Raw genomic sequence first — 19,983 nt, 5'->3', positions numbered from 1 at the left:
ATAAGAAGTAAATGGGCAAAATGAAGATATTTCTAGAATAGTCTTCTTTATTAATGCTTCAGATCTTCCTACATACTCAAATTACCCTGTGGACTCAGCTGAAGGGGTCCACACACTTAGCTGCGAACTCCATGCCTCTGTGCACTCCGCTCATAACCTCTCTTCTACTCTAAGGCTCTTCGCTCTTAGCTCTTACTTACCCATTACATTCATCTTCAAACTTACTTAGAACTGCCTTAGACTCTTCTAAGGCTCTCCTTTTTATACAAAAGGGGAAATCCCTATTATGAAACTTTACTTCTATGGGCTCCACGACCATAATTTGTGGAGACTTTACACTTTACATACAAAAACATGGGCTTTTAGCCCCAAAACTTTGGCTTTTGCCCCAAAATTGACCTCAGGGGACCCTGTCCCAACAAGCCCCCAACACAAATATCATGACTTGCCCCTGAGTCACTCTGCTGGTGTGGAGATCTTACTGCAAATACCTCCCAACTCCACTTGTGCCACTACAAATTCAGTTGTACTCTACGTAGCTTCCTGCTTGGCTTTCTTCACCAGCTGCTTCGTCGTTGGTGCTGCACTATCTCCCTGGAAATTCTACTGTTTTTTCTGCAGGCTTGCCAATTTCTCCCTAATGGTGGCGGAGAGCACACAGGCCTCATCTAGCCAAGGCCCCAATCTAGCCTTGAGGATTGTTTCTTTCCATTGTGCTGCTTCCTCTTGTTCTTTTAGTTGCTTTGCCTCCTGCAGCTTTGCCAGTCTCTGCGTGATAGCAACGGTGCACGTCGTCGCTCTTGGTTCGTTGTACTATTACTGCAATTCCATTACCTCGGTATTTAACCTCTGTATCTTGGAATCTTCCTGCAAACTCATAAGTGCCTCCATCAATAGCTCGAAGAGTGTAGTTCATTCTGCCAACGTGGCATCTACTGCGGCAACTGTATACTTGACAGTTGCCTCACACTATTCTTTGACCTTTGTTGGAGTTGAAGGTTGTGTCTTGAACTCAAGATTTGCAGTATTGAGTTTTAGTTCAAATTGAACCTTGGCCATCTCTATCCTTGTATCACACACACCTGCAGCCAACTTCCGAATCTTAGCCTCCACCGGCGCTTCTTCTAGGATATGCAGCTCTGGAACAATTCTGCATGCTTCGGTTACCACTACTACAGTGTGCTCATTCTTCTCCTGTACCTTCTTCCAAGCTTCTAGAGCGTCTGTATGCTTAAAGAATATATGTTCATTATTAACTTTCTGCTCATTGATCAAGCTTAACAGACGTTGCTTTCAGGCCTTAAGCTCTGCAATCATCCCTACTTGCAGCGTGTGTAGGACTTCACTAGGGAGTGCGACCAAGTTCAAACCAATATTCTTTAGAGAACTGACAATATCCTTGTCAACCTCCACCTCCATGCTCAGAGCTCCATCCGGTAGCACGACTGCCTGGAGATCCAAGGACAGAACCAACTCTACCGGTTGAGTGGTTCCCAGTGCAAAACTATTCAACGTTGTGCTGCTATGCCCTACACCTGCCTGCAGTCGAGTAGTTTGGATCTACAACTTGCACAGACCCGTTTGTATGGCAACCAAAGCTTGCTTCTTCTACTTTTCAAACTACTACAATAATTCTGCTATCGTGTCCCTTACCTTATCCCCAATGTCATCCAAGTCACCCTTGTCAAGGTGATCATGCCTATAGACGACTTAGTGGCCTTGGTCTTTTTGTGTGACCCTTCCTTCTCCTGCTCCCTATTCCACTTCACCTGGAAGGGAGTGCTTTCTTGGTCTCCACCACCCTGTTCTGACTGCTCCTCTTCCTCTATCTATGGTGAAGGATATTTCTGACTTCTATTAGAGTCACGCTCTTACTCCTATTCCTTTGTGACGCACTTCGCTTCTTCACGGGCTTTCTCCTCAGTCCCCTTCTTCCATTTTTCAGCCAACTGCTAAATTTTCTATCGAGCCTCTTCCTTCTTCTACTTTTCTATGGACTTACTAGACCTGATGGACAAATTTGATGTTGTGCACCAATCGACTGGCCAACGATTGAGGATCGTTGCAGTGGCATCATCTGTCGCGAGGTATGGTAAATCATACCACTTATGTTTGGGGTCCTTTCGCACCCATATGGAGATACAGTGGAAGTTTGCTTTGAACTCCACGTATCCAGACAACTGCTCAAAGGTGGTTGGTTTCAACTATGGCTTTTGTTTGATGGCCATATTAATGCTCATCTCCATCAATACCTAGAACAACTTACTCTCGCAGAACCGCTCAGCATCCTTCATGGCCCATAGCGAAGAAAACTTCGTTGCTTCTAGAAAATCTAGCATGATCAGATAAAATTGTCTGTCCTCTGGAAACTCTTATGCGACCAACACTATCAAAAGTAAGAGCCATGAGTAGTGAAATGTCTTCCTTTGGTCCTGTGCCTCCCTACAGTTCACGTGGAACTCACTGCACAGGTAGCACGCCCAGTTGAACTGTACGCCCTCTGCATATTGGGATGCTAGTGAAACCACTGGTGTTGACACCTCATCTATGTGACACTTCCTCATCGCCTTGCTAGCTAAGATCTATGTGGCCACCTTCATCGCGGGCTCAATAATGCTTGAAATGGAGTACCCGTGTGACTTCTTGACAAACTTAAAATTGTCCTTCATCCTCTCGGCAAGGTCGCACTTGCCCATCTTTCTGCCAAATTCCTTGGCCAAATTCAACCCTGAATGTGGTAGTAGGGTGATCCTATGGATCATCATGTCAGTTATAGGGATCAACTCTCCCAACCACAGGCACCTGTCATGCACTAGGCACAACAACTGTTTGATAACAATCAAATTTATGGGGGCGTGGTGGAAATGTGGTACCCATAGCAGATTTAATAATCCTTCTTTTTCCACCCCATGAATCCACTTCACTGGCTCCAGCACAGTGACCCCAAACTCCTTGTAGAAAATGCACTTCATAAAAATATCGGTAGCTAGGCGGGGGAACTGTTCTGTGTCTGCCAAGTCCCAATCTTCAAGCTTCAGATGGGGGATACGCACTAAGCGCGGACCTTCAAACATGATATTTTCTGGTAGTACGGGTGTATGAAGGAGAAAATTTCCCTCATCTGGGTCCTTTGGGACCTTCTCCTTTCCCTGGTGCAGAGGCATGTGTTATGGAAACTTTGAAATAGGGTCTTACCCCTCAATTTCAATGTCCTCAACACCCTCGTCAGCCTCTAGATCTACCACCTTTCCTTTCTCCTGCGTTGTTGTCTTTTCCTTTATTTGATGTTTCCTTTCTGACTCACGCACTAGTAGTGTCTTCTTCTGTTTATCTTTCTTTATCTTACGAACCTCTCTTGTCAGTTTAGGCTTCGGCCTAAGTGAAATCACTGATTTTGGCACTGCTGTAGGCACCTCCATAACCATGCCCTTAGGGGCACCCCCTAGAGGAAATAACACCTTTCATGCTTGTGTTTTCAACTGGCACAGACATGAAGTTGTTAATGAGATGTTGGATTTCCTTAGGTAACTGTCAAACACAAGAATAGCCACCAAGTCCTCAAAAAATTCATGGTTCATGTGCAATCATTAGCATGACACATTAAATCTCAGAACGCAAAGTGTTTTTTGTTGGGTGGTCATCTGTAATTTATAGGGAAATTCAAATTTAAATCATACCGTTTCCACCAAAATCTATTCATAAATGCTAGATTGGCGACATATTTTCAAAGATCTCCTTCTTAACTTCAGTCATAAATTCTTCCCCCTCGCTTCTCCTAGGCATCTCCTCATTGTCAAATCATGAATAGTGATGGTAATGGTAACTCTCTAGCCACGCTGCATGGCCTCCCCTCCTATAGTACAGCTCCCTTTGCGCTCGCACTGATGTTGTGACACTCTGCCATTTTGCATAGTCCCCCAATCGTGCAGTTCTACAACCTGGGCAGTGTAGTTTATAGTCTTGCGCCTCCTTGCAGCTGCCTGGAGCGCTAAGACTATGCTTCCATAATATAGTTATCTCGGTGGATCCCCGATGTATGGCTTTAATCAGGTGTCGTTTACCTTCCCTGGAAATGGATCTCCATTCAATTTCATAAGATGAACTGCTCCACCATTGGTAATCTCTTTGATGACATATGGCCCTAGCCAATGCATCATAAATTTCCCTTGAAATTTATCAGACTTGTTGTCTTACAATAAAACTAAATCATTTACCTTGAAGGTGCATAGTTTGGTGTGTCAATCATTCCATGCCTTTTCGCGCTACTTCCAAACTTGTTGAAGGAATCCTGCCAAAAATTTGTCTTCTTCGAGCTCTTTCAGCTACGCGAGCCTCTCTTCCAAGGCTTTGTGGTTCTCCATTCCTTTGAATGCCGCTATGTGTATACTAGGTATAATTTATTCCATTGGCATCACAGCTTCTACACCATAGACTAGCTTGAAAGGCGTCTTTCCTGTTAGCTTTTTACACGTAGTTTTATAAACCCATAGCACCACTCGTACGCGCAAGTCCCAATCATTCTTCTTTGCATTGCAAACATTTGTCAACATGTTCTCCAATATCTTATTAGACATTTCAATTGTCCCATTAGCCTATGGGTGATTTAGCATAATATTCTGATGATAAACTTGGAATTCCTCTATTAGTGCGTTGATCATTTCATTAAGGAAATGTGTACCGAGATCACTCATCAAGATCTTCGGGAAGTCAAACCTAGTCAGCACATATTCAAATAGGAACTTTGCTATTATTTCTCCTATATATTCCTTCATAGGCTATGCCTCCACCCATCTGGTCAAATACTCAGTCACAGTGATGATATACTATGCACCAGTCTTCTTTCTTGGAGGCTTGTGATGTAGGAAATGTTTCCTCCGCAGACAGAGGCAACCCCTCTAGCCCTAGAGTGGGTCTAGTCATAGCAAGACAAAACAATAGTTAATTTCCTTAAATAGTCATTGTTGAAAGAGCCTACCTCAAACCAGTGTTCAATGGAGCTTTCGTTGCACCACTTCAGCTATTGTTTCCTTCTGCTCAATGAGCGATTAACCTAAAACAACACAAGAGAACAACATAACACGTAACAAAATACCAACAATGATCTATTTACTTACAAAGTCAAGGAACCATAAGCTATCAAGTATATTTTACATAATACATAGGAAATCATCATTAATTGTATTAAAATTAATAAAAGCAAAGCTTACAACCAAGCCTTAACATCGCAAGCCTTCTCGAAGGGTCCAATCGGTATGTGTCTTCAAGCATTCACTCTCAAAAGGGTCTCCAAAATGGATGATAACTCTTTCTCTCACTCACAAGCTCTATTACAAGGCTAAGGCAATCCACAACCAATTGCTAAACTATCAACAATTCACACTGCAAACTATCAAACTCACACCAGGGCTAGCTAATTTGCTTAGTACCAAAAACTAAGAACTAGCTTATCATAGCAAGGGGGAATGCTTTTATAAGAGGAGGAGCCTCCATAAATGAGGGAGAGGGAGCTTATCTTCAAGGGAGGTTTCTCAAAAGGAAGAACCACCATCCAAAAGGAGGAAAGGCGAACCTCCTTGACCCAACAACTAGTTCCAGAACCACCCAGAAGCCTTTTGTTTGAACTAATTCGCCATATTTGGGTCGTCGCGAGTCAAACAATAGGAATTAGAGACAACATCGCAGAGAAACAATGCATTCAGAGCTATATTTGCAAGAAGGATATTAAGGACTTGTGATGAGCACTAAAATCCGACCATTGTAGAGAACAAATGTACCCCTCTGATGATGTTGCGACATTCTAGTTCATTATAGGAAATCGTCACAGGAAAAACGAGGTTTACTTGCGATGATCTTGAAATATGGGTAAAAAGGGTCAATCTTCAAGATTAAGGAGCATTTGTTAATATTCTTGAATGATTAGGAATATGTGGACACATTTGTTTGAGGCATGACATAGAGAAGATGTCGCTCAGGGACTACCTTTATCCAAGATCAGGGGATATGGGGCTAGTGACAAATTATTGTGTAACAAGGCTGAATCTGTCCTACAAAATCAATCACCCATTTTTTAAATGGTTGCAAGGACATTGACAGATTAAGAGGCAAATCATCCCTCTGTGATGGCTTGTCGATTCTCTGACATGCATCGCATGCCCTACAATAAGCTTTGGAATCCTTGTGCAATGTTTTCCACCATAACCCAACGCGTAAAATCTTCTGCGTTATTTCTTTTCCTGCATAATGGCCTCCCACAGCTCCTCCATAAGCTTCAGTGAGGATGTTCTTCTGTTAAAACTTAGGTACATAATGGTGTAGCATTTCATCCGATCCCATTTTATACAAGTTTACCACACACACCACGAATTCCTTATTTTGTTGACTAGTATAGCCTTTTGGAGTTGTCCTTGTAGTCAAGAAGTGTATAATATCTGTAAAGTGATTGTCTACGACATGGTCCGCAAAGAGCTACACGTCAGGCAGTCCTTCCTACAAATTAGTAGGCTCCTCTCCTGTTTCAATGCGTGATAGATGATCTGGCCTTGCATTCAATCATCTTGGCATCACAATGACTTCGAAATCATATTCTTGAAACAGCAGTGTCCATCTGCATATCTTTCCCCCCAGCATAAGCTTGTTAACCAGGTGCTGTAATGCAAAATGGTCTGTATATATATTAAAGTGTCCACCTAGCAAGTAGTGTTTGAAATTATGGAGCATGTACACCATAGACAAATCTTCAGGCTCTATCGTTGAATAATTATTCTCAGCCTTAGATAACTTCCTACTTGCAAATGCTATAGGGTGATCTAACTCTCCTCACTAGCCCGTGTCAGTACTATTCCCAGCATAATACATGACGCATCCACATGCACATGAAATTCCTTCTTGCAATCCAAGAAGACTAGGATCGGTGCGGTGACCATTTTCTCCTTTAACACATCTAGGCTCCACTAACATTCTTCATTCCAATAGAATGTAGCATCCTTCTTTAGCAGCTTTTCCATCGACATGGTAATCTAGGCATAACTCTTGATGAACTTCCTATAGTATCCAATATGAACCAGTGTTACACACAGCTATTTCACACTTCTTGGTGCCTCCAGATTGATTATAGCGATGATCTTAGTTGGGTCCACCATTAATCCTTGCTTGCATACCACATGACCCAGCAAGATTCTGAAAGGAACAAAAAATAATCATTTTTTCAAGTTCAACATGATCTGATACCTGCACCATGTATCCAGAATTAAGTTTAGACTAGCTACATGGCGCTTTACCAGCCCAAACACCATCCAATCATCAAAGTATACCTCCAAAAATTTGCGAATGAATCCCTTGAAGGCCACAATGAATATGCGAAAAAATATCACTGACGTATTCTTTAGTCCAAAAGGCATTATAGTATACTGAAATCACCCCCATTCAGTCATGAAGGTCATCTTACTTCTATCCTCTAGTGCGATCTTAATCTGATGGTACCCAGATAACCCATCAGTGAAGGAATATGCTTCCTGTCCTCCTACGTTATCCACCACTTCGTTGGTGAATGGAGATGGAAAGGGATCATGATTGCAAGCGTCATTCAACTTCCTAAGATCTATGCATATCCTGATTTTATCCTTCTATTTATTTTCCTAAACTACCATTGGGCTCACCTAATCAAATTCCTCTACTGGTTCAATAATACCTGCTGCAAGAATTTTATCCAATTCTAAGCGGACATTTTCTTTATACTTTGGATTGAGGTGATAAGGCCTTTTCTTAATTAGCTTCGCATTAAGCTTCAACGTGATTTTCATAAAACCCAAGTCCCCTATTATCCATTTCAAGTCTAAAAAATTTGTAGGGAACAAATCTTGATATTCGTGGATCACCTCAGTGACCTTATCTACTGTGGCATCATCCCAGTAGTCCCAAATCTTTGCAAATTTCGACTTTGCATCTGTGCCAATCTTTACTTGTCTCGTCTTAAGCAGCATTGTGATATCTGGATTCTCTATCTGTGGTCCCTCCACTTCACGGTGATCTTCTGTCTCTAGGATATTCATGTTCCTCGGGTCCTTGTATTCTTCTTCAGCGTCCACATTGTAGCACTCCAGCGCATGGTGTAGCTGGGTGGTCCAATCTACTTGAATCAAAACCAAAGGATCCTGTGGTATTCTAAAGATCACTACCTTGACCTCCTACAATGCCTCATCAATACATTCAAATCCATCCTCAAAATGTCTGACCCTTCAATAACATGGTAGAGCTTTGTTTCCAAGTACCAATTCATCGGTATGACATCCAAAGTATGACAAAACATATGCACCCACTCAGGCTGAGGCTCCACTCCATAAACTTTAGTCCATTTTTCCAAGTGTTCGCGCAGATCATTCATTCCATCATATTTCTTTGTTAATTGAACCTTCGGGTGACGTAAATGAAATCTCATCATCGTTCTGTACATGCACCAGTCATCAAAATTGTCTTTATGTGTACCCGACCATCTTGTGGGCGTAACCCACAGTGCCAAATCCTACTTTTCACACGAGAGGATGTTAATCCAAGTATTCAAAGACCTTAAGTACTTACCTTGTAGTCCCGTGAAGAAGCGACGCTCTACTTCACTATAATTGACCAAAGTATCGACCGTGAAATCTGTCACAAATCGCCCTATGATACGATCAAGCCAGTGATCGACTACAGGTATGATATTCTCTTCATAGGCTTCCAATATCTACACTAACTCAAGGTTCCACACTATCGGACCGTCGAGCCTCCACCTTCCTTGGTCGTCTTCCAATTTAGCGATCCACTCATATAATTCAATTGGGAAGGAACATAAGAATATTTCGAGTATCTCTGTGTACAAATATATGTCCAACCATTGTTCTTTTGTCAATTGGGGGTTTTTGTTTTCTTGCGTTGCAAATTTGTGGTTTTTTTATCCAACTAGTCTTTAATTTCCTTATTAGTTTGATTCTAGTGATGCGACATCATACATCTCTTTATGCAGGTCCCGATCCTAGCAATGAAAGCATTTGTTGGCTTAGGGGATCCTGACCAAGATTCAGAGTTATGTTAGCCAAACAAATCACTACACTACTCGCACTTTTGGCATCAATCCATGGAGTGCAGACTGAAATCTCACCCAAAGTAGTATGGGGGGAATGTTGGAACCAAGTTTCTGCACCGAAAGACTAGTGTAATTTTGTTTTATTCCCTAACTATGCCTTTGTGCAGATTGATAAGCCTTTTAGGGCTTATCGATATACTTCTCCTAATTGGCCTCTATACCTTCACGAAGGTCTACGATTTTCTTTCGTGGACCCTAAACAGGTGAATTAGCCGCTTACATGCCTCTGTAATTACTCTTACTTCTATAATTACCTAGATCAGCTTAAGTATCTAATAACTTTAACATGCATTAAGATGTTCTTCATGCAAATAGATATTATTACTTGCATTTAGATAATAATGTAAAGCATACATATTCATGCATCAATATAGTCTTAAATCACAAACACATTATTCATCATACTTAATTGCATTCATCCATAACAGAAGTAAATGGACAAAACATAGATATTTCCATAATAGTCTTCTTTATTAATGCTTCAGATCTTCTTATAAACTCAAACTACCCTTCACACTTAGCTTCAAGGGTCCGTGCACTTAACTGTGGACACTAGGCCTCTGACCACTCAACTGCAGAGCCTCTCTTCTACTCTAAGAATCTTCGCTCTTAGCTCTTACTGACCCATTACATTTGTCTCCAAACTTACCTTGAACTACCTTAGACGCTTCTAATACTCTCCATTTTATACAATTCCATGGTATGTGGACCATCGGTAGATCTTCTAAAGCTGACACAACATACATAACAGAAGGGTAAATATCTTTTATGAAACATTACATCTATGCACTCCGCGACCACAATTTGTGGAGTCTTTACACTTTACATACAAAAAGTTGGGATTTCAGCCCCAAAACTTGGGCTTTTGCCTTAAAATTGACCTTAGGGGACCTTGTCCCAACAACAGGAGTTTGAGGGATAAGAGAATCCTCTTCAGTAATTTCCTCTATGCTCAAAAGACTATGTGGAAGTTGTTCTCTGTCAAGACCAAAATATATAGGTTGTGATTGAGATGAAGGAAGAGGAAGATAAGAATGAGTTCCTGAAGTAGTTTATTCAGCTGTTTGTGGTTCCTAATGTTATATAGCCTCACGTTGTAAAGAGTTTGAATCTATAAATTTAGGTTCAATGAATTCAATTTCTAATGTTTCAAGGGATTTAGTTTCAATTTCTTTAGACTTACCAGTTTGTAAAGATATAATTTCGATTTCAGTACTTATGGGAAGTGAAGATTATGGTTGATTAACTTTAGATGTGGTTGTAGAAGGGGTAGATTCTAATGTACCAGGTTCTTCCATTTTTTATTCTTATAGTGACCAAGTGTTTCATGTGGAGGTAAAGGAGGAAATCTTTGAATTCTACATCAATGATGAGGGTGTTCAATATGTTCTTCCATGATGAATTAATTAATTTTAGAAATTAAAATACAAATAAAAACAAAACTGGGGGAACTAGGAAAAGGGTTTACCGAGTCACTTGTGAACTAAAATAAACCATTTCTAGTACGTGAAAAAAACCATCTGAATGTTATGTTCATTGTATCACAATTAACAAGGTGGCTGACTCGGTTACCTATGGAAAGGTAGTAACCTAAAGGTGAATTCCAAAATATACGCGGAGGTACGTGGAAGTGCAATCCATGGTAATGTTTTCTAATGTATCAGGTATGATAGGAAGTATTCCGATATAATTTTGATATGTGGAGTGCAATCATATATACACAAAAGTACGTGGAGAATGATCTAATATACTTATGTACATGGAATAGCGACTACCCCCATAATGTAACGTAGATAAGTAACAACAACTCCTATGTTTAATGATTTTGAAACATGTTGCTAGCCTAGACCACTATATCTATCATTAATGTTCCAAATTATACTTAGTTTAATTAAATAAATTTTAAATTTTATCTTGAATTAAGTTTAAATTTCAAGGTTGGTGGTACGAATTCACATGAACTTCCTATGATTCAACTAGCATGATGATAAGAAATCTTTGTTTTCAATGAAGATCTACCTGTGGGAGGGAAGAAACAAACAATGATGCAACAATCAATGATGAAACAAACAAGATATTCCTAATCAAATATTTTAGTGTAATATTCGAATGCAATTCAAAACCCCTATATGAAATGCAATAAATGGAATTTTTTCTTTCCCTTTCCTTTCAATTTGCACATGCATTGAAAATGGAAATGAATCAAAATTGTTGACCAAAAGAATTCACATAGACTGCAAATGTAATATGAAAAACATTTTTATCCAATCTATAATCAAGTCAATTGTTCACAAACCCTAATTGAAAAGAAGAAGAAAAATATCAAACAAGCTCTCATCATAAGGAAACCAAACAAAAATGTAAACACATTAATTGATTTACATAGAAAATGACTAGTTCATAGACTTAGGAGAATCAACTGGATCAAATTAGAACTTATAGCAAGGCATAAAAATGTTTTTTTTTTTTTTTCATCCTATAGGAACCATCACAATCTAGATAGGAGAGCCAATGCACTTCATCATAGAGACAAAGAGAAAAATGTGCACTGGGTCACTCTATCTCAAACCACAAAATGTTCTAGGGCTAATTTTGTTCAAATAGAAAACAAAAACCATACCAAGCTCAAAATTAGACTTATTGTTGTCTAAACAAGTAATATTGAGTCAGATTGAAAGGTATAAAATGACTAGGAAAAGGAAACCACTATAGGAACATCGCGTTCCCAAGTGGAGTCACTAAGTTGTTTGACAAAAAAGATTCCTTTGCAGACAGAAATGAACTCCCTAGATCTAGTGGCTTGAAATAGAAACAACAAAAACAAAAATGCTAATATTTTCCTTGGATAAATTAGAAAATGGAGGAAATACCTACCTAGATTCCAATTCAAGTCCTCCTCTTCTCTTGGCTTATAAGCTTTAACTTGAGATCCAAATGCTATAAGTGGGACATGAAAAAAAACTATAATAAGTAAGAGAACCACAAGACACAAATAGCATAGACTAATATCTATAATCAATGAGGTAAGGAGTCATTGAAATACATATGCATCAAATATACATAAGTATATGAAAACAAATATTTTTGTATTAATGAAATGTATGAGACAATTATAACCCTTTTATAGATTTATGCTATCTATATGTCTCCCACCTAACTTGTCCTTTCTTAACCATAAGAAAATCCTTCAACCAAAACTCAAGGATGGCAATGGATCCTTAGTTAAAAAGCAGCAACATCAGGGCATAACTAAGAGTCTCCAAAAGCCAACCCAAACTTAATGGAAGTTAGTGAACTTGTAGGGGAAATAGAGTAGTATGGTATTTATCAATCTAGTACTTATATCCACATATGAGGGAGGATAAGCTATAGGGACAAGAGATAAGACCTCTAGGATAGGAACTTGAGATCCAAATCAATATTAAACAGTTAAAACCACTTTGAAAGCTTTTGGAAAGACAAGATTCGATTTTATTTTTTATTTTTCTTGAAATTATACAACCATCAGACCTGGAGTGAAGAGAACATGCATTGTTCAGTGTAGTTTCTCAGTTGTGTGACATGCAATAGTGCAATTTGCTATAATATAAAGTGTGATGGGTCCAAAAACTAGGTTTTTGAGTTGATTAACCCAAAAAACTTGGACTCTTTAGAGAGATAATGGTTAAGGATTTGCAAAGGGATGATTGCAAGGTACCAATGATGTTGATTGATCTTGTTTCTAGGCCATTTGAGTAGATGTGACAAAATGACTTGTAACACTTATTAATTTTTTTTGTATATAAAGACCTCACTTCTCATTTTAAAAGGGTCGGCTCTAAGAGGAAGGAACTTATTTTTGAAGTTATGACTACACATGTTGTATTGACGGATTTGTAAAAGTTTTGAAGTTCAATAATATGAAATTATGAATACATAGCTTTCCATCTATGTTCTTTTTTCTCTTTGTTTGTTGTTGTAAGTTACAATCTCAAGCTTCTGATTTATGAAATCAACATGATTGATTTATAACTCACTAGAACATTAATTGACTCATTTATTATCATAGATATACATATTATTTGGGCATACAAATTGAAATATTTATTTTTGATATTGTTAATTGAACAAGATAGCGCATGAAATTTATTATTTGGTTACAATATTTCATTTAAATATCATATAGTATCAACATTTACATTTATTTTCTATCTTTGTGCTTGCTGAAATATTGGTACGAGTTTATATTGTTGAATGCTAGCAATTCAATAAATGACATGATCATTGTTGGCTTGTTATGTTGTGTTGATGGTGCTTAAAATATGTCAACCAAGGGGGTCTCCCTAATGTGAAGTCCAAATTATACCTCACACCATTTGGAATAAGATCCCCATCTATGATATTAGCTCGACTGCCATGTATTTTTATAGGCTTTCCTTGGCTACAAATTTCATCACCTGAGATTTATGCATAGGTAATCTCAGATCAAAGAGTAAGTATGCCTAGTGAGTGTTCGGTTGTATGTGTGTTAATATTTTTATACTATGGAGGGAAAGGAAAGTGAGCCTCTAGGAGAAAGGTAATAGTACCACCCTACTAGACACACACACATAGAGAAAATATATGTCTAACATCCTGTGGAATAGTCCAAAAATATGTGATGATCATTGCAACCATTATAAATAATAAAGATTTGTCTAACATCCAACGGAATATTCCACATGGATTTGACAATTGTTGGAAATAATGAAAGGTGGGGTGAATACGTATTTATTTTCAATTGTTACTTTTACCAATTAGATCACCTATATTTAGCAAACAAAATGGACAATAATAATAAATTATTTTATTTATTTATTCTTTACAATAAATAAAGTATAGTATATATATCGCTCCAACCCTAGATGAAGACAATGATCTTCAATATCCTAGGCTCCAACCTGTAATTTCCAAACACCAACTTGGACTTCCAAGGCTACAACCTTGTCAATTTTGAGGCGCCAAACTCAAGGGCTCCAACCCCATATATGGTTTAGGCTCTGACCTAGTTTCTTGAGGACTATGATCCTCTACGGCTCCAACCCTGTCCTCCAAGGCACCAATCTTGTCTTTTGAGGGCTCCAACCCTTCATTTACTTCGTCAAGATGTATTTGGTTATACTTCATGGCTCCCAATGTCTTATTCAACAAGCCCTATTAATCTTGAGCTATGCCTTCACTTTGTCTCCACAACACATCATCAATGATAACCTTGTTCTTCACATGATGGTGTCAGCACTTCTATTCATGTTACCCAAACAAAACTTCTTCAAGGTCACATCATAATCACTTCAATACATTTGGTCTTCAATGATCTCCACAAATCTTCAATATGCTGCTTCACAGAGTTCTCCAACTCTATCCTATTATCTTCTCAAGATAAGACTTCAACAAGCTCTATTTTCCCAATCCCAATAAATCAACACTTCGAACACGAAAACTACGAAAACTTCGACCATGAAAGCTTCAACCATGACAACTATGTAAACTTCAACCATGGTAACTATGATAGCTTTGACCATGACAACTACGACATCTTTGACCATGGAAACTATGGAAACTTCAACCACAGCAACTATGGAAACTACAATAGCTTCGACCACAACAACTACAGAAACTTCAACCATGGAAACCATGATAGCTTCAACTACATCAATTGCGACCATGACAACTACAACGACTTTGACCATGATAACTACGGCAGCTTTGACCATGGAAATTACCAAAACTTCAACCACAGAAACTATGGAAACTTCTCTACTCCTAGCTTAAACTTGTGGGAGACTATTTAACCTAGCAAAAATTCAACAAACTTGTCTTCCTTTCTTTTCTAGGCTTCGGCTTCTTCTCTACCTTTTTTCTTATCTCCATCGAAAATTTTGAGCTTGAATGGAAGAATTTAGGTTTATATTTATAGTTATTTCGTTTATAACTGAAGGGACACATCTATTTGAAGTGAGGCTAACTTGTATGACTCAGTGTAGGTCAACTCACTGCTAAGAATCATTTCCTTAACTTAAAAATTCAATATCTCACAAACTATTGGGAGTTTCAAGGTGAATAAAGGATCATTAGAAATAGGAACAAATACTCTTTAAGATGGTCTAGGATCCATTTTGAAAGGATGTTTCAAGGTGTCCAAAATAATTTTTCTTTGCGGTTGTCCTTAAATTTTATGCATAAAAAGTTTAGGACAACATGAGGAATGTTTGGGACAGTGTGGCTTCTTCATTATTATCAATGTCATCATAGGATCATAGAGTCATTATGTAGGAGTGCAACATCCATGTAGGATGGCACATCAACAATGTCATCATATACTAATGCAGTCATAGCACAACATCATTAGGAGAACCCCAAAATAGTCTTCTAACCATCAAAGGATCTCCAACCATCTTATCAAGACCTCATCAAGTTCCATCATCAATTGTTGTCATTAATCAAGAGTATGACATCATCAAATGTTGTCCTCCATAAGTCATCAAGGGCTTCTAAATACTTGGCACTTGTCACTTCTTAAGACTTCTTCATTAGTGAGTTGACATATTAATTGATGACATTCTTATCAAACAAGAGTTATGACATCATCGTCTGGAACCAGGGATCTATTGTCTTCAACCTTATCATCTCATTCTAGGGTTTCATAATATTAATTGGAATCTCAAGAATATTTTCCATTGCATCCAATGCCATATTGACATCAATGAGAGCATTGAATAACAACAGTTAATAGAAATCATTACAACAAATTATCAGTATGATAAGTACTAAAATAACCAAAATAGTTCAACTAATTTTGCACAAATGAAAGAAAACATGGATTACAAACATCCACAAAATAGTCTTACAAATATTCATAATTCATGCAGGAAGAACATGTTGGCCATGAACCTTTGGATGTTAAATAAAAGTAAGAAGACACATGTATACAACAAACACCATTAGCCCCAATAGTTGTGTTGGGTGTGGAGCTTGATTATATTCTTTTTTTAGAGGTATCAGTGCATTGGACCCCAATTCGTAACGTGGTGGTAATGTCTACCATAAAATGTACATTGCAAGGGGGGTCCAGGGGGGGATCACGGTTAGCACCTCTGAAGCCAAAATTAGATGTAAAATTGTCTTGTGAAATGTTGTAATTTCGTAGCCAATCTGGGTCGTTCATTAGGTGGAGATATGATGGTAGAAGTTATGTTTAATTTAGGGTCTTTTTTCCCTAGAAGGCAACCCCTCACTATATATGAGGGAATTGTATTGTGTCTATGTAGATTTGGATTCTGAGTGAGGAAGAGAAAGGATATTGACAGCGGAGAGGGAACTAAAGTGGATATGTTGTAGGTTGTATATCTTCATTTTGCTAGATAATATAAAAGGAAGGACTGGATATTTCTCCATGGATGTAGCCCAAACTAGGTGAACCACGTATACTTGTGTCTCTCTTGTTTTATGTGTTTTCTATGTTTGTATTTATGCAATATTTTAAGTGTTCCATTGCTCTGTAATATATAATTTTCTAACAACTGGTATCAGAGCTGAAGGTCTATTTGGTTGATAAAATCACAGGAGAGAAGGGTTCCTAGTTCGAGTGGGAGCAATGGAGGAAGATGGTAGGTTTACGGTTGAAAAATTTAATGGCCAAAACTACCAGATATGAAGGATGCAGATGGAATATTATTTGTATCAGAGAGATCTGTACTTACCATTAAGCGGAAAGAAAAAGAAGCCAACGAGTATGACAAACACAAAATGGGATATTCTCGGTAGAAAGGCACTTGGAACAATATGGCTATGCCTAGCGGCATCGGTAGCCTTTAATATTTCAAAGGAAACGACAACAAAGGGTTTTATATCGGCATTGGCCAAACTATGTGAAAAACCCTAAGTCTCAAATAAGGTATTTCTTATGAAGCATTTATTTAATATGAATATGTCAGAAGGTGGATCTATTGTTGATCCTTTAAATGAATTTAATACAATTACCAGTCAATTAAGTTTTGTAGGGGTTACTTTTGATGATGAAGTTAGGGCTCTATTATTTTTGTGCTCATTGCCAAAAAGCTGGAATGGTTTAGTTATGGCCATTAGTAACTCTGTCTTTGGATCTAGTACTTTAAAGTTTGATGATGTTTTCGGTGCAATCCTTAGCGAGGAAATGTGGCAGAAAATCTTTAGTGGGACATCGGGTAATTCTTTGACTGCAGATACTAGGGGAAGAAAATGGAAAGAGGAAAGAGCCTAGGATATCAGAGTAATTCAAAGAAAGGTAGATCCAAGTCCAGATCAGGGATCGTGTGATGGAAATGTGGGAAGAAAGGACACCTGAAGAAAGACTTCAAGTCTCGAAAGGGAAAAGAAGGAGATTCACAGCAAGAAAACAATCATGAAGTGAATGTGATAGGTGATGTGTTGCAAGATGCTTTGATTCTTTCATTAGAAAATATTATTGATGCCTGGGTGATAGATTTAGGGGCCTCCTTCCATGCCACACCTGATAGGAAACATTTTCATGATTATGTTCAAGGAGATTTTGGATAGGTTTGATTGGGTGATGATAAACCCTGCAAAATCATTGGAATGGGTACAAATTTCATAAAATAGCATAATGGAAATCAATGGCTATTGAAGGAGGTAAGGCATGTTCCAAATCTGAAGAAAAATATGATTTCAATAGGGAAGTTGGGATGTGAAGGCTGTGTGACTACTTTTATAGATAAAACCTGGAAGGTCACTAAAGGAGCCCTGGTAATAAAAAAAGGAGAAAATGTTGGTACATTGTATTTATGAAATGGTATTTCTAATTCTATTAATGCGTTAACCTCTACACGAGTAGATACATCATTGTGGCATCATAGGCTTGGGAACATGAGTGAGAAGGGGATGCAGATTCTTCATTCAAGAAATTTGTCACTAGGTTTGAAGCATGTTGATTTAAAGTTCTGTGAGAATTGTGTTTATGGAAACAAAAAAGATTCAAATTCCTCGGAGTTGGGAAATAAAAGAAGAGAGAAAATTTAGAGCTTGTGAATATAGATGTATGGGGATCGGCTCAGGTATCATGTCTTGGTGGCTCTTGTTATTATGTTACTTTTATTAATGATGAAACCAGAAAAACCTGGATTTATGGTATTCTAAATAAATCTGATGTATTTGATACTTTCAATAAATGGAAATCTTTGGTTGAAAATGAGGCAGGAAAAAGGTTGAAGTGTCTCAGATTAGATAATTAAGGTGAATATTGCAGCAAAGAGTTTGATAGGTATTTTTCAAATAATGGAATTAATAGAGAGAAGACAGTTCCAGGAACACCACAAGAAAATGGTGCGTTAGAAAGGATGAACATGACAATCATGGAGTGTGCAAGGTGCATGAGATTGGATGTAGGATTTCCTTTACAATTTTGAGCAGATGTAGTAGATATTGTTGTTTATCTAATAAACAGAGGGCCTTCAACTTCCTTGGATGGTGGTATTCTAGAGGAGGCATGGATAGGTAAAAAGGTAAACTACTTATTTTTAAAGACTTTTGGTTGTGAAGTCTTTGTCCACATTAATAAAGAAAAAAGAACAAAGCTTGAGGAAAAATCAAAGAAATGTACCTTTATTAGATATGGTGTTAATGGTTTTGGTTATTTATTTTATGATTATGAAAAACACAAAATAATTAGGAGCATAGATTTCATATTCAATGAAAGTGTTTTGTATAAGGATCAAATGCAAGAAAAGAAATAGGAAAAAGAAAAACAGAGAATACACAGTGCTTGATGAGATCACAGAAAAAGTGAAGATGCCTGAAAATCATAATGATCAATAGCCAGAACAACAACACCAACCACAATAGCAACAAGCACCTCAAACAACTAAAAGTGGTGTTAGAAGATCTACTAAGATAAGTAGACCCCCTAAACAATACTCTCCTTCATTATATTATGAATTGTTGACTGAATCTAGTGAACAAGAATGTTATGAAGAAGCAGTGCAGGTAGAAACCAAGAAGAAGTGGGAGCAAGCCATGAAAGAATAGATGGAATCCTTATCACATAACCAGACTTGGGACTTAGTTAGGTTGCCTGTAAGTAAAACAACATTGCAGAGTAAATGGGAAGAAGATGGAGGTAGAAAAAGGTATAAATCTATACTTGTGGTGAAGGGGTTTGCAAAGAAAAGGGGTATAGACTTTGATGAGATATTTTCGCCTGTTTTTAAAATGACTTCAATTCTAACTATTTTAAGTCTGGTAGCAGCTGAATATTTTCATCTTAAGTAGTTAGATGTAAAGACAACCTTTCTCCATGGGGATTTAGAGGAAGAGATATATATGCAGAAAACACAAGGATATGAGGTAAAAGGGAAGGAGAAACTAGTGTGCAACTAGAAGAAGAGCTTGTATGGCTTAAAACAAGCTCCAAGGCAGTAGTATCTAAAATTTGATAGGTTTATGTCTAAACAAGGTTATACTAGATCTCACTCTGATCATTGTGTTTATCTCAAAAGGAAAAATGATGGAAACTATATTATATTGTTATTGTATGTAGATGAAATGCTTGTTGCAGGTTCTAACATGCAGGAAATAAATGTGCTCAAAAGAAAATTGGTCAACTCATTTGCAATGAAGGATTTGGGTGCTGCAAAACAAATCCATGGTATGAGAATAACTAGAGACAGGAAGAATCACAAATTAACATTGTCTCAAAGTGAGTACATACAAGAGGTATTGAAAAGGTTTAATATGCAGAATGAAAAACCAATTAGTATACCTTTGGCTAGCCATTTATAACTAAGGAAATGTGTCCCAAGACTCAAGAAGAAATGGATTATATGTCTAAAGTTCCATATGCATCAATAGTTGGA

The sequence above is a fragment of the Pinus tabuliformis genome, chromosome 5_2 (genome assembly GCF_031772625.1).
Source record: "Pinus tabuliformis cultivar Carrire ecotype Pingquan chromosome 5_2, CPIR1, whole genome shotgun sequence".
NCBI lineage: Eukaryota > Viridiplantae > Streptophyta > Pinopsida > Pinales > Pinaceae > Pinus > Pinus tabuliformis.
This window is presented reverse-complemented; position numbering follows the sequence as displayed.